Consider the following 14,776-nt stretch of genomic DNA (forward strand, 5'->3'; position numbering starts at 1 on the left):
ACATAAATTTTTAATGCGCAACATTGATATCGGAAAACAAATTATTTTTACTTAAATGAAGTTCTTGATGAATATGTGTGTTGATGGATATTGTCCTGTTTCAGAGATGGATGGTCAGTCAAATGATTAATGAATCAACAGAAATTTTTATTTATTCGCATATTTGTATCCAGCTGTCAGCTGAAAATGTTTCATGCTTACCAGCAATTTGGTGGCTTCCTTTGTTGTGTTATATCTTGTAAGGGCCATGCCTACAACATCATTACCCTACCATGGCTTGTGACTTAATGGTATAAAAGATTGCGCAGTCCAACTTACCGAATCCTCTTGCATCATGACACACTGAGGAAGCAAGCGCCATTACATCTGAATTTCTTAGCTTGGTTAGAAAAACATTGTAGGTATTGCTGTAATAAAAGTTCATTGAATTCTTCAGTACTCTGTGACCAAGTGTCATTCATATGTTTCAGGAACTGAAGTAAATATATCACAAGATTTAAAGATCGTCAATAATTATATCATATCATATCATGTTCAATATTCACTCTCAACTGCATGGCTTCGATTAACTGCTCAATGATTTTGCATCAGCATGCCAATCACAGCATTGACCTAATTCGGGAAGTTGCTACCACACTCAGACCTTGGTGGCACAGCTGCAAAGAATATTAGAGAGAAGGTTGGCCACAATGGCCAAAAACTGAATGGCCTGAAGGTGGATAAGTCACCTGGATCAGATGGACTACACTCCAGAGTGCTAAGGAAGATAGCTGAAGCGATAGTGGAGGTGTTAGTGGTGATCTTTCAGGAATCACTAGAATCAGGGAGGGTCCCAGAGAACTGGAAAATTGTTAACATGACACCCCTGTTTAAAAATGGAGTAAGGCAAAAGAAGGAAAATTATAGTCTGATTAGCCTAACCTCAGTTGTGGGTAACATCATGGAATCCATTATGAAGGATGAGATTTCTAAATATTTTGAAGTATATGGCAAAATAGGTCAAAGTCAGCATGGTTTCATCAAGGGGAGGTCAAGCCTGACAAATCTGCTAGAATTCTTTGAGGAAGTAAAAAGCAGGTTAGACCAAGGAGAGCCAATGGACATTATCTACCTGAAATTCAAGAAGGCCTTTGACAAGGTGTTGCACAGGAAGCTACTGTGTAAGATAAGGGCTCATGGTGATAGAGGCAAGCTGCTAGCATGATAGAGCTTGGCTGTCTGGAAGGAAGCAGAGGCTGGGGATAAAAGAGTCCTTCTCAGGATGGCAAGTAGTGACAAGTGGTATTCAGCAAGGCTCAGTGTTGGGAATCACGATTTTTTAGTTTAATCATTAACGGTGTAGATAAAGGAACTGAGGGCATTCTGGCTATGTTTGCAGATCATACAAAGTTAGGTAGAGAGAACAGGTAGCATTGAAGAGGCAGGAAAGCTGCAGAAGGATTTGGACACGTGAGGAGAGTCAGCAAAAAAATGACAGATGGAGTACAGCATGGGAAAGTGTGAGGTCATGCACTTTGGTAAGAAGAATACAGGTATGGACTGTTTTCTAAATGGGGAGAAAATTCGGAAGTTTGAAGTGCTAAGAGACTTGGGAGTTGTAGTCCAGGATTCTCTCAAGGTGAACTTGCAGGTTGCGTCAGTAGTTAGGAAAGCAAATGCAATGATGGCATCTATTTTGAGAGGACTTGAATATAAAAGCAGGGATGTAGTCCTGAGGGTCTATAAGGCTCTGATCAGAACACATTTGGAGTATTGTGAGCAGTTTTGGGCCCCATATCTCAGGAAGGATGTACTGCCCTTAGAGCATGTTCGGAGGATGTTCATGAGAATGGTCCCAGGAATGAAAAGCTCAACATATGAGGAACGTTTGAGGACTCTGGATCTATACTCGGAGTTTAGAATGATTTGGGGGGGGGAACCTAATTGAAACATACAGAATACTGCATGGCCTGGACAGAGTAGGTGTTAGGAAGATGTTCCCATTGGTAGGATAGACTAGGACCTGAGGGCATAGCCTTAGAGTAAAGGGAAGACCTTTGAAAACAGGGATAAAGAGAAACTTCTTCAGCCAGAGAGTGATGAATCTATGGAATTCATTGCTACAGAAGGCTGTGGAGGGCAGGTCATTGAGTATGTTTAAGACTGAGATGGATGGGTCCTTGAGTATCAAGGGGGTCAAGGGTTACAGGGAGAAAGGAGGAGAATGGGTTCAAGAAACGTATCCTTCATGATTGTGTGGCGGAGCAGACTCAATGGGCTGAATGGCCGAATTTCTGTACCTCTGTCTTATGGTCTAAGTGATTCTTCTGGAATAGTGTGTCCAATCTTGTAGCCCTTTTATAGAAGGATATGGTTAAGCTGGACAGGGTTCAGAAGAGATTTACGAGGATGTTGCCAGGTATGGAAGGTTCGAGTTATAAAGAAAGGCTGGATAGGCTGGGAGATTTTTCATTGGAGCGTAGGAAGTTCAGAGTTGACCTTATCGAAGTTTATAAAATAATGAGGGGCATAGATAGGGTTAATGACAGGTGTATATTCCCTAGGATGGAGATTTAAGACTAAGGGGAACATTTTTAAGGTGAGACAGATTTAAAAAACACGGGGGGCAATTTTTTTACACAGAGAGTGTGGAATGTACTTCCTGATGAAGTGGTTGATGTGGGTACAATTAAAATTTTCAAAATACATTTGCATAAGTGCATGAAAAGGAAAGGTTTGGAGGGAAATGGGCCAGGAGCAGGCAGGTGAGACTAGTTTAGTTTAGGATTATGTTTGACATGGACCGAAAAGTCTGTTTCCATATTGCGTGACGCTATGACACTAAGTGAGCAGATAGAAATTTCCACAGATAAGCATTGGATGGAGAGAATGTGTCAGAAATCCAGTCACAAAATCCTGGATACCGGCAAAGGTTTTAAAGAGATGCAAACAGCCCAGATTTTATGAAGGAATTACTGATCATGGTACTACATTTAGGAGGAACAAAAGCCAGCACAAACCAATATACAATACATCAAGCACACAATCAGTGGTAGAGGAAGAAAACTCCCTACCATAATGATTGTGCAATGATGCTGAGTGACAGTAACCAGCAGAAGATAAACAAATTATCTTCCTCGGGGAAACAAGAAGAGCACAAACCTCTTCAGAACAGTATTCAATCTCTAGATTAGGATAAGTTGTCAAATCTTCAAAACATTACAGCAAAGTTTAAATTATTAAGCTTTTACACGTCTGTGCAATTGTGAATTGACAACATATGCCTATGATAACTGACTTCTGTCTCGGATTTCTTTTCCTCAGAAGGAATGAAATGTTGTATTAAGTCTCACCTCAGCAAGGTGATATACCTTAAAGGGTCATGCTCATGTCATCATCATTATATCATGGCATGCAACATAATTGAAGCATGATGTGGGGGGGCACAATGGCTTAGTGGTTAGCACTGCTGCTTCACAGTGCCAGGCACGTGGATTCAATTTCACCCTCAGGCGACTCTCTGTGTAGGCTTTGCATGTTCTCCCCATGTCTGAGTGGGTTTCTTCTGGGTGCTCTGGTTTCCTACCATAGTCCAAAAATGTGCAGTTTAGGTGGATTGGCCATGCTGAATTGCTCATAGTGTCTAGGAATGTGCAGTCTTGGTGGATTACCTGTGAGAAATGCAGGTTTCTAGGGATAGGGTGGGGTGTGGGTCTGGGTGGGATGCTCTTCAAAGGGTCAGTGTTGACTTAATGGGTCAAATGGCCTTCTTCCACACCATAGGGATTCTATGACATGCTTAAGGAAGATGCTACAGTATTTGTGAATTGCTTAGCTTGAGCCAACACAAGCATTTATGTAAATACTGGGTACTGCACTAAAGGTTCATTGAATTCTTCAGTACCGTGTGACCCACATCACAATAGTTGAAAGTCATCAGCTATCATGTCATATCACATCATTCTTTGCGCAGCAGAGTCCACATGTGCAGCTTGAACTGTGAGTACTGGCATGTTATTTGACATTTGAGGGCATCACAGCCATGGCCAGCCATATTCTTACCGAATGTTACAACGTCGTTCCCTTTAAAAGGAGAGGGACTGATGGTAAACAGAGATGGAATCCTGGTGAGGGAGTGGAGGTCTCAGAAGTCAGCTGGAAATTTGGTGAGACCCCACCACACTGCTTCTGCTTGGGAAAACTGCTGAATCTAATACTAATCAGGTATTTCATTCCCTTGCCTCAGTACTCTGAACATTTCTCATAGCTGAACTAATGAGAACCATTGAGACTAGCTATGTTTATTCATGCCAAAACTCAAACCTCGGGCCTGTCTGTAAGATGCTGTTACCCAGTAGAGCTGTAACTATAATTACAACACTGTGGTATGCAACACTGCATGTGAATACGCTTAACCTTTCGCTTAACTAAACTACAACCACAGGGACGCTAAGACAGCAGACTTCCTAGCAGCACTAGAATGCACACTCAGAAACAATGGATTGACAAAAGAGACACAACAAACAGTGAGACAAAGTATCGTACCCCTGATAACAAGGAAAAGACAAACACATAACCTCAACACCAAGGAGAGGGAAGCACTAAAAGCGCTAAGAAATAATAAGAACATAATCATACTACCAGCAAACAAAGGCAGAATGATGGTCATCCTGGACAAAGCAGAGTACATCCAAAAAGCACAACAACTACTTGCAGATACCAACACCTACCAAAAGAGGGAGTTTGACCCCACCCCACAGCTCACCAATAGGAACCCCACACTGAGGAACCTACAAAAAAACGGACAAAAAAACAGGTTTGACTTACAGAGAATGAAACCTGAAAGCAACAACACCCCCAGATTCTATGGACTACCTAAAGTGCACAAACCAGACATCCCACTCAGACCCATAGTATCACTACCAGGGACAACATCACACAAACTGGCTAAAGAACTACAGCAGAAACTGAAACACCTGATCAGCGGATCCAGACACTCTATACAGTCAACACAGGAATTCTTGGACATCATCAGAAATATACGCATAGACAAGGAAGAAACTACGGTCTCATTCGATGTAACGGCACTGTTCACCTCTATCGACAAAACCCTAGCCAGAGAAACAATAGCCAACCTGCTGGACATACAGAACAGACAACAAGACGGGGAACCTATCAACAAAGGCTGCATACTCAAACTACTGGACCTGTGCCTTACAACACACTTCACATTCAACAACCAAATATATGAACAAATCAAAGGCACACCCATGGGCTCACCCATCTCTGGACTCATAGCAGAAGCGGTAATGCAAAGGTTAGAACAAACAGTCTTACCGCAAATTCAACCCAAACTCTGGGTCAGATATGTAGATGATACCTTTGTAATCATTAAAAACACAGAAATAGAGAACACACACCGGATCATCAACGCAACACTCACAGGAATCCGATTCACTAGAGAGGAAGAAAAGGACAACCAACTCCCATTCCTAGATGTGATGGTACAGAGAACACCGAATGGAGAATTCACCACAAAGGTATACAGGAAAGCCACACACACAGACCAAGTCCTAAACTACGAAAGCAACCATCCCAACACACACAAAAGAAGTTGCATCAAGACACTGTTCAAAAGGGCCACAACACACTGCAGTACACCAAAACTGCAAAAAGAGGAAGAAGAACACTTATACAATGTATTCGCTAAAAACGGATACCCACGCAATTTCATCAACAGATGCCTAAGGGAAAAACAACGGAACGAGGACATGCCACAACCCCCAAAGGACTAGCCACACTACCATACATCAAAAACATTTCTGAACTGACAACCAGACTACTGCGACCACTAGGACTCATAACAGCACACAAACCAACTGCCATTCTCAGACAACAACTCACCAGGACGAAGGACCCAATACCCAGCATGAGCAAAACCAATGTAGTGTACAAAATCCCATGCAAGGACTGCACAAAACACTACATAAAACAAACAGGAAGACAGCTAACGGTCCGCATCCATGAACACCAACTAGCCACGAAACGACATGACCAGCTATCCTTAGTAGCCACACACTCAGATGACAAGCAACATGAGTTCGACTAGGGCAACACTACTATTATAGGACAAGCCAAACAGAGAACAGCCAGGGAATTCCTAGAGAAATGGCACTCATCCACTGATTCAATCAACAATACATCGACCTGGACCCAATATACCGACCACTGCAGCGGACAGCTGGAACTGACAACTGGAAGCGACAGATACAAATCACGATAAATGCCAGAGGAAACAACACAGAAGCGCTTCACAGGAGGCTCCCAAGCACTGAGGATGTCACCTAGACAGGGGGCGAAATGTCTGCAACACAAATTCCCAGCTCGGCGAACAGAACCACAACAACGAGCACCCGAGCTACAAATCTTCTCCCAAACTTTGAGCTTAACCTTTCAAATAACAAATGTTTTGAGAAAATTTTAAGCTGTACAAACTTCCCACAGGGCGTTTATTTTAAATGATGGGACGGTAAAAAAAATTTACCCAAACCTCACAATTCATCAAGTACCTGATGGGAGTGTTTGCATACAGGAAAATGTTGCAAAAAAATTTCCTGAAAAGACATGAAACTTGAATGGACTTTATTATTTTCCTGCATACTTCTGTACTTGCCTTGTATTTTGTTAATAACTGTGAATACTAAATATAGATTTTAAAACATTTATTTGTAACAATTGAATGGTTTTTGACACATCTCCTGCATTGTGAGGCATATTGATTCAATAAGCCAATTATAGGTGACTCTAGTTAGTGGGTAACATTCCTTACTCTGATCCAGCACCCTGCGTGGAGGAAGTGTTTCGGGTCAGTGACCTTTTGTCAACTTGTCGTCTCTGAAAGGTAGCTTCACTTTTCTGGTGAAAACTCATGCAGACCTGAAACAGAAGCAAAACACTGGAGATCTGAAATAAAGACAGAAAATGCTGGGAATACTCTGCAGGTCTGGAAGCCTGAGTGGTGAGAAACATGAATGAATGTTTCAGGTCAAGGTGACCTTTCATCAGAACTGGAGAATGAAGGGGTGGGAGGAAAGCACAACATTCATACTGAAAGAGAAAGGTGACCTTCGATCTGAACAGATCTCATCTCTGGTCTTCTCAGATTCTGACATTCCCATTTCCAGCATGCTGCCTTTAATTGTATTTAAGATTTCCAGTGTGGTTTTGAGCAGACCCTTATCAGGTTCCGTTAAGGGAGAGTGAACTGAGCAAAAATATTGCCCTTTACCTGGAGAGAGTCAATGTAACAAAAGACTGCAGCCTGGCCCCGCCCCATCGTAGAGCACTAACCAATAGCATTCCTAGGAATCAAATTTACGGGGATAATTAACATAAATTATGATAACGAGCTGCAACTTGGAAACTTGTTGTTTACTTTGGAACAAAGTCAGAATTCAACCAACTCCTCACCGAGTGCTGAGGCTGAGATGGGAGGATTGTCTGCAGTTTCCCAACAACCGGTGAGTAAAACAATTGCAGTAATGTTTTGTAAAATCACTGCTTACTCTTGGTTTAGATCTCCCTCGCTTTTGGAGTCGCCCAGGCAGGCAGGAGCTGAGTGAGCAGCACCAGATGCAAACTTTTCCAACGTGGATGTGAGGCTGGGCGCGGGAATCCGGAGTGAAACCGACCTGAAATTGAAGCGGCGCCCTCAGGCTTTTCCCTTTTGTCTCGGGTTTTGTTTTACCGGAGGCTGCTGAGGGTTAGCATCGATCCAGTCGCTTTAAGCACCGATTCTCCGGGGATTGTTCTTGTGAGACTCACCGCCAAGCCGTAAGCCTAAAACAAATAAAAAGACAAGGACATCTTTCCACATCCGATGAACTCCCTTCCTAAGAAAAAGGGACTTCCCATTGCATCTTCTGCTGGAATCCTTCAGTTTTGTTTCTCTGACCATTTGTGATTTATGTTTGTTTTCGTCAAAACTTCGAAATCTTACACGAAAAGTTCGGAAGGAGCCGGAATAAATAGTTCAGGAACAGCTTGGTATATCTCCTGCGATATGCAAGCATCGCCTTATATTACTGAGACACTCAGCCGTGTACTGCAGTCCCTTCAAATCCCAGACAGGCCAAGGTGAGTTTAAACTGGACAGCCCTGTCAAGACAGCGCCAGTGTTAACTAACCAGTAGGATTCCTGACCTCATCCGCATTGTCGTCCCATTTAATATAGGCAGTTGAAATTAGTTTTTATTCTCCTGGGTCCTTAATGATTACAAGTACAAACCAGTAGAGGGCAAAGTATGCCATAATTCCGCTGCCATCCGTGGAATGGGACGTTAATCAAAGAGTTACAGATTCAATTTCCAATCTCTGCTGAGTTGGCTCGTTTGACGCAGGGCAAGTTGTAAATATTCTGCTGCACTTGCTGTCCGGATTCAGGAAGAATAGTTCAGCCTCATTTAACCTTTCTGATTGGAGGAACTCTAGCAGGTCTGGCAGCATCAACTTGTGTGTATTGCCCATGCAATCACCTCCAACCAGACTTTGCTTTTCTCCAACCATATTTCAATAGAGGAATTCAATCCCAAAGCAGTTGACTGAGATTTTATATTTTTTAAAAAGTCAAAGGAGATATATTAATGGTTTATAAGGATATCAGTATAAAGCAGAAAATAGGAGAGGGAAAATCAGAGGTATTGCAGGGAAAGTTAAATGTTTATTCAAAGATTTTGCTATTTGAGGCTCTGTGGGACCTGCAACTAAGGACATAGATGATGCATGAACAGGGCATTGAAGTGCAATGCAGGCAGCTAAGTTTTGAATAAGCTGATATTTATTGAGAATGAGATGGGCTAGTTATGCATAAAGCTTTCAGTAAAAGTATCTGACTTAGGCTCAAGCAAAAGTTTGAAGGTGGAAGCAGGCTTTGGTGAAGGAACAGCAGCTCAAGTCTTGGTTCAAGAGGATACTTAAGTTGAGAATAGGCTGCTTCAGCCTGAGATATTGGACGGTGATTTATTCCTGTGATAGAGTGCCACTGATGGACCAGAAATTCACGGTCAGAGACTGCACTGCAACTCAACTGTTTCTGAATGGCATTTTATGAGGATCATGCAACAAATGAGTTGCAATTGGTGTTACAGTTCTTTTAAAGGTTGGCCACTCACCTCTCAATTGCCTAGTTAAAAATCACAACACCAGGTTATAGTCCAACAGGTTTAATTGGAAGCACTAGCTTTCGGAGCACCCCAGTCCAACACCGGCATCTCCTAATCATGACTACTCTCAGTTGTTGTGGTGGTAGGAATATGACAGGCATACCAATCCCACCAACTGTACCTCACTTTATGCATCTCCCATTCCCAACCATCTCTCCTTTTGTTCCTATAGGGCTGGCAAAATCCAGTCCATTACCTGTGTGAATTGGATCGGCTGTTACAACAAATGAAATCACTGGCGAAATTTCATTGCTTGTGGCAGGGATGAGGAGAATGGTTTTGGTTGTCATAGCGTTTATCAAAACTAAATTGCTATTCATTCAAAACTGGAAACCAAATATGCCATCTTATAATCACACTGAGGAAGAGACTACCCCAGTTAGAGTATATTTCTCCAATAGCAGGCAGGAGAAAAAAGGAGCCAGCATAGTTTACAATTACATGGTGGACTGGTTCCTCTTTAGTTTTTAAATTTCTGTTTGAAAAATCATTTACATTAATCAATATTATAATTGAAATTGCTAATATCCATTCCATTGTAGTGAAATGTCTGTGAAGAGGAGATTTTAAACACTGAACTGCTCCTGTGAACAGTTATGAATGGAACAGATTTCCTGTTCTCCAATCTAATGTCACCAATTGTAATGCTGCCAACATGGCAATAGATAAACTGGTACAAATCAGGAAGGCTGTGGGTTCAATTAACCTGTGTACATGCTGAGCAGGGACTATGGTAGATGACTACATCTGGCCTCAACACTATTAGATTCTGGAGGGACACAATTCAGCGAGAATCCCAACTCAAACTGCTGCAGGAGTACGTGGCTGTTTGAATGTGGTTGAGCTGACCTCTTCATTGAAGAAGCTTCTGTCACTTGCCTTCTAATGTCACACTTGAGTAGCATCAGAAGGTGACCTTTGCTTCATCAGCTGCAGATCAGTTCAAATGTACACCCTCAGAAAAGGAAAAGAAATCAGTTAATTGGAGACTTGAAATATACTGTAAAATAGATGGTACAATTGGCAAAATGAATGGATTAAGTATTTTTTGAGCAGAGTCTGGTGGACATGATACATTTTGATTGATTATTAAAGTACAATATGCATGAGCAGCAGAGTACTTTGCTAGCTTGTGATATCTGCTGAATTGTGTCACCTATTTGAGAATACCATGTTTTATTGCGAGCAGATAAAATGATATACTTCATCCCAGTGAGCTTCACATTTTCAAGTCACTAGATTTATTTGTCAAAATGAGTGTTCTGCAATGACATCAAAGCCAGTTCGAGCATGCAGTCTTGGTCGGATCAGCACCTTTGCATTTATTTCATCCCAGTTTTATGCTTTTAAACCTCTGTTTCCCACAGAACTCGCTTTAAACCTTTTTGCTCACTATTAAAATTGGGCTGATGAACTTTAACCTTTTTAACTGAATTCAATTCTAAAACAGCTCCACACTGCCTGAATTCAACATTGCATTTAGAATGAAGAATTTATATGTGGGATCAACGTTGTTACTGTATATGTCTTCAGCCCTTGTTTAATTACATGTCATGCTTATGATGCTAAACATATAAGCAATTCTCTTTGCTCCAGAATAATTCAGCTCCATTTCCAGATACTTTTCACTCATTCAAATGCTGAAGAATTCATCCACTTACGTTGGGACTTTTTAAGTAATTGGATCCCTTATGGGCGGAATACAGTCTAAAGGTTTAAAACAAATCTAATTTCATTTGCCTCCAGTGGTAGCGCAGATGTGCTGTTCTGCTTATATTATATGTTTAACTTGATTGTAGAGGGGCTAAGTATTGTCTTGGAGATTTACTTGAAAATGTGTATATAGTGAAAATGGTTTCAACATTAATTAGTAGTCTGAATTCAAAAAGGTATACTGAAGGTTTTGAATTCCACCAGTAGAATACACTGTGATTTTAAACCTGGAGAAACGTCTGTGCTTTCTCTCATACCATATAATCATTTCTTTAAAATAAAAAGCCTAATCCATTTCAGATCTTTTCTGCACTCAGCACAAAAAAAAAATCAGCGTTTGATGATCAGTCAACGAGACATGAAATACTTCTGCGTGGAGAGAATTTGAATTATTGGCTTCTGACCACAAGGGTTACTAGACAATGATTTTTTGCTTGATCTGTCAGAATTTATGTGAGTGCCATCTCAGTTCAGAGGACAATATTCTTTTTCATCTCAATGCCTCGACTTGCACATACACAACTCCCTCGACGGAGTTCATTTTGAAAGTAGAGGAAGAACAGAGTGATATTCAGCCCTGGTGGTTGCAGTTGGGTTTCTGATGTGTAGAAATTATTGAAAGGATTGTTGAGGTGAATACAGTACGGAGCAATTACTAAACAATTGGGTTCTATGGAGCAAGAGGACCCTTGCTCATATAATTCACCTTCAGAGGCACAGTAAGATAAACAGCCATTTTATGGGCTACTAGAAATGGGCTAGCTATTTCCAGAGTACTAACTGGATACCCCTTTTGAAAGAGTTAGCATTTACAAAATGGTTCAAATATGCTGTATGGTTCAGGTAATTTTAACCAATCCAGCACAGCCGAAAAGTGACAGGATTGGATCACTCACCCATTTTACAGCATGTCAAATTTTACTCCCCATTGAACTGATTGCATTTCCTGCCATGCAGACTGGCATAAATTTTCTACCTCTGCCCAGTAGTCTGCTTTACGAAGTCCTTAAACAACACTGCATTTCTGCACATTAGACCAAATAATCAACTCACCCAAAACTCTCTGTCTTTGGAAAATGGAAGGCTGAACTGAATAAAATAAAGACTGTGGTAATCTGAAATAAAATTGTGGGAGAAACTCAGCAGGTCTGGCAGCATCTGTGGAGAGAAAGCATAGTGAATGTTTCATGTCCAGTGATGCTTCTTCAGAATAGCAATTTCTGTTTTTATTTCAGAAGACTGAGCTGACTAGGTAGAGATCTTTAAGACTATGGAGGGCTGTATTGGGACATGTTTTTACTTATGCAGAGCCAAAACCTGAGTCAAGAAATATAAGATAATCACTAATAAATGAGATAAGGAATCAGGAGAGTTTGCGTACCCCAAAGAATGATAAGAATGTGGAATTCACTCCCACAAAGGAGTTTTTAGGGAGGATAGAATTGATACATTTAACACAAAATTAGATGAGCATTGAAGGCAAAAAGGATATATTGTCCTGATGATACAAAGTAAGGTTGTTTGTATGGAGGCATCAACACCATTATGGAACAATTGGTCTGAGTGGCATTTGTCTTGAACACTGTATTACTTTATGGAACTTTCCCAGCTGTTAACACTGGACAATGTATTTAGTCCACTGAAAAGAAAAATATTTTTGCATTACTTATCATGTCACAAATGATTAACCTAATATTTATCTCCTGTGTGATATTTATCTGTAGGTTAGTATGTCTAGAGTCAGATTTCTACAGGAAGGTGCTGTTTCACAAAGTTTCCTCATTTCTATCTAGAGTTTGCCTTATTAAGCTTTTTTTCCCTATTTGAATTGGATATTTGTTACAGTTCTATTTTTGAACAGCATTAGTGATTTTTATTTGGGTTACTGTATACTTGTTCACAGCTCTGAGTAGTTGGATGAAAGAAAATCTTCTATTTTGTGCAGAAGAGAGAGAAGCTGTTGAAGCTTACACTTACCATACACTAATCAGGACAGCAGCGCAAGAGTACCACATCACAAAGGGAGCAGCAATTAAATCACATGGTAAGCAAATGCTGATTGATTGGTAAATGGAGTCTGATTAGTAGAGATATTACTGCATAGACTGTAGCAGGGAACAGTTAATTGCCAAGCCTTTGTTTAAAATGAAACTAGCCAAGTTAATTCTAAATCAGCACTTCTTAGGGTATGTTATCTAGTTTTGAGACAATCCAATTTACATTGTTAATTTACATCAAATAGATGGTGACAACAAAGAAGACTATTAAGTCTTTCATACCTATAACAGCTCTTTGCAGGGCCAACTTAACTAATTCATCACCGCTTTCTCTATAGCCCTATAATTATTTTTCTGTTCAGGTGCTGATTAATTCTCCTTCTGTATCTGCCTCCATATTCTTGACAGTGCAATCCATATCTGAATCACATCCAACATGTGAAGAAAATTTCCCATATCATTATTGATTCTTTTTGCAAGCCACCTTAAATCAATGTCCTTTGCTACCTGACCCTTCTGTAAAAGGAAGCAGTTTCTCTCCATTCTGTCTATTCAGACATTTACTGATTCAGAACAACTCTATGAAGTCTTCTTTTGTCCTCCTTACAGAAGAGAGTAACTCCAAATATTATTTGTCTTTGAGCATCTTAATGACTTGGGTCATATCCCTCTCATTTTACCTTTATGCAATATTATTAATCTTTTCTCACCTCTTATTATCTCGACTATTGGACTCACTTTGCACTCAGAAAAAGTTGAAAAAATAGTAGCAATATTCTTTGCAGACAGTGTCTTAAGTTTCTACAAAGAATCCAAATAGCATTACTAATGATTGTGAGGGCACCAATAATGACATATACCCACTAGACGCTACATGGGACAATTTTCCCTTGAATATATAAGTCAACTAGCCCGGAATATCTAATTTGGGCACAGTCTGCAATCTGAATTCAATCTGCATTCTGTCCAAAATTGCTCTTGCTTTGTGAAATGTCTTGTATCCCTGATGTCATCATTGTGGGGTTGCTAGTGTAGAGTGCTGAAACTTCCATTGTGACGAGGCATGTTCCCGGTTCGACTGGTCCGTGGGTACTGAGTTTTTGTAAGAAATCTGTAGTGTCACAACAGAATATGGGGCTCCCCTGTGCAATGGGTTTCAAGATGCCTTTGACATCGCCAGAGAGGTTCTCACACAGTTGCCCTATACGATGGGACGTCCTGGTATGTTGAAAATGTGTATCTTTGAAAGGCAGTAGAAATCCCCTATGTGATAAGTATGTGGGATGAGGGTGTGTAGGGAACTCTAAAGGACTGGATCCAAAGTCCTGATGAATGTGTTTAGTTCACCAGTGTGCTGTTTGGTCGGATCGGCCGGTAGTTGCCTGCAGTCTTCCTGGTTGTTCAGTTGTCAGTACTCTTACTTGCAGTAATCTGTTCTATTCTGAATGATGATGGCTCGTACTTTACCTGCTGGTTTGATGACAATGTTTGATTGATTGATTGATTTTGAGAACATGGATGGTGTTGCGTTGTGATCGGGTGATGTTTCGCTCTACCTTGTGGATGCAGCTGATGAATCTGGCATTTACACATTTCCTGACGGGTTGAGCTTACATGTCAAGCCCTGGGCAGTGGCCATGTGGAGGGGTCCAAATTAACTCTCCTTTGGTCGCTCCACCACGGATCTCGCTGATGTCTGTTCCAGTTTGTCGGTGATCTCATTCGGATTGCTGCTGACATCTTGGAAGAATCCTTGGAGTCTCATTCGTCTGATGAATTCCTCCACGTCTGCTGCAAGACCCATAGGGTCCATTTTAGTGGTGGGGCAGAAATTGAACCCTCGGCTAAGAATTCAATCTCTTCCGG

At 41.0% G+C, this 14,776-nt stretch overlaps 1 protein-coding gene across 3 annotated transcripts in view; it reads left to right on the top strand.

Moving 5' to 3' along the window:
* The first annotated feature begins 6,639 nt into the window (after nt 1-6,639).
* akna (AT-hook transcription factor) overlaps nt 6,640-14,776 on the top strand; it is a 202,294-nt gene continuing 194,157 nt past the window's right edge. Inside the window, exons 1-2 of one of the 3 annotated variants that reach the window (XM_043720009.2) lie at nt 6,640-7,499; nt 12,859-12,957. The gene's annotated coding sequence lies outside the window, so the exon portion shown is untranslated. Of the gene's footprint in view, nt 7,500-7,934; nt 8,116-12,858; nt 12,958-14,776 lie in introns of those variants that run through there. The other 2 variants (XM_043720006.2, XM_087998483.1) reach the window with 2 other exon arrangements.

This window comes from Chiloscyllium plagiosum, unplaced genomic scaffold, assembly GCF_037043375.1.
Source record: "Chiloscyllium plagiosum isolate Xiang-an unplaced genomic scaffold, Cpla_swu_hap1 HiC_scaffold_21, whole genome shotgun sequence".
Classification (NCBI taxonomy): Eukaryota; Metazoa; Chordata; class Chondrichthyes; order Orectolobiformes; family Hemiscylliidae; genus Chiloscyllium; species Chiloscyllium plagiosum.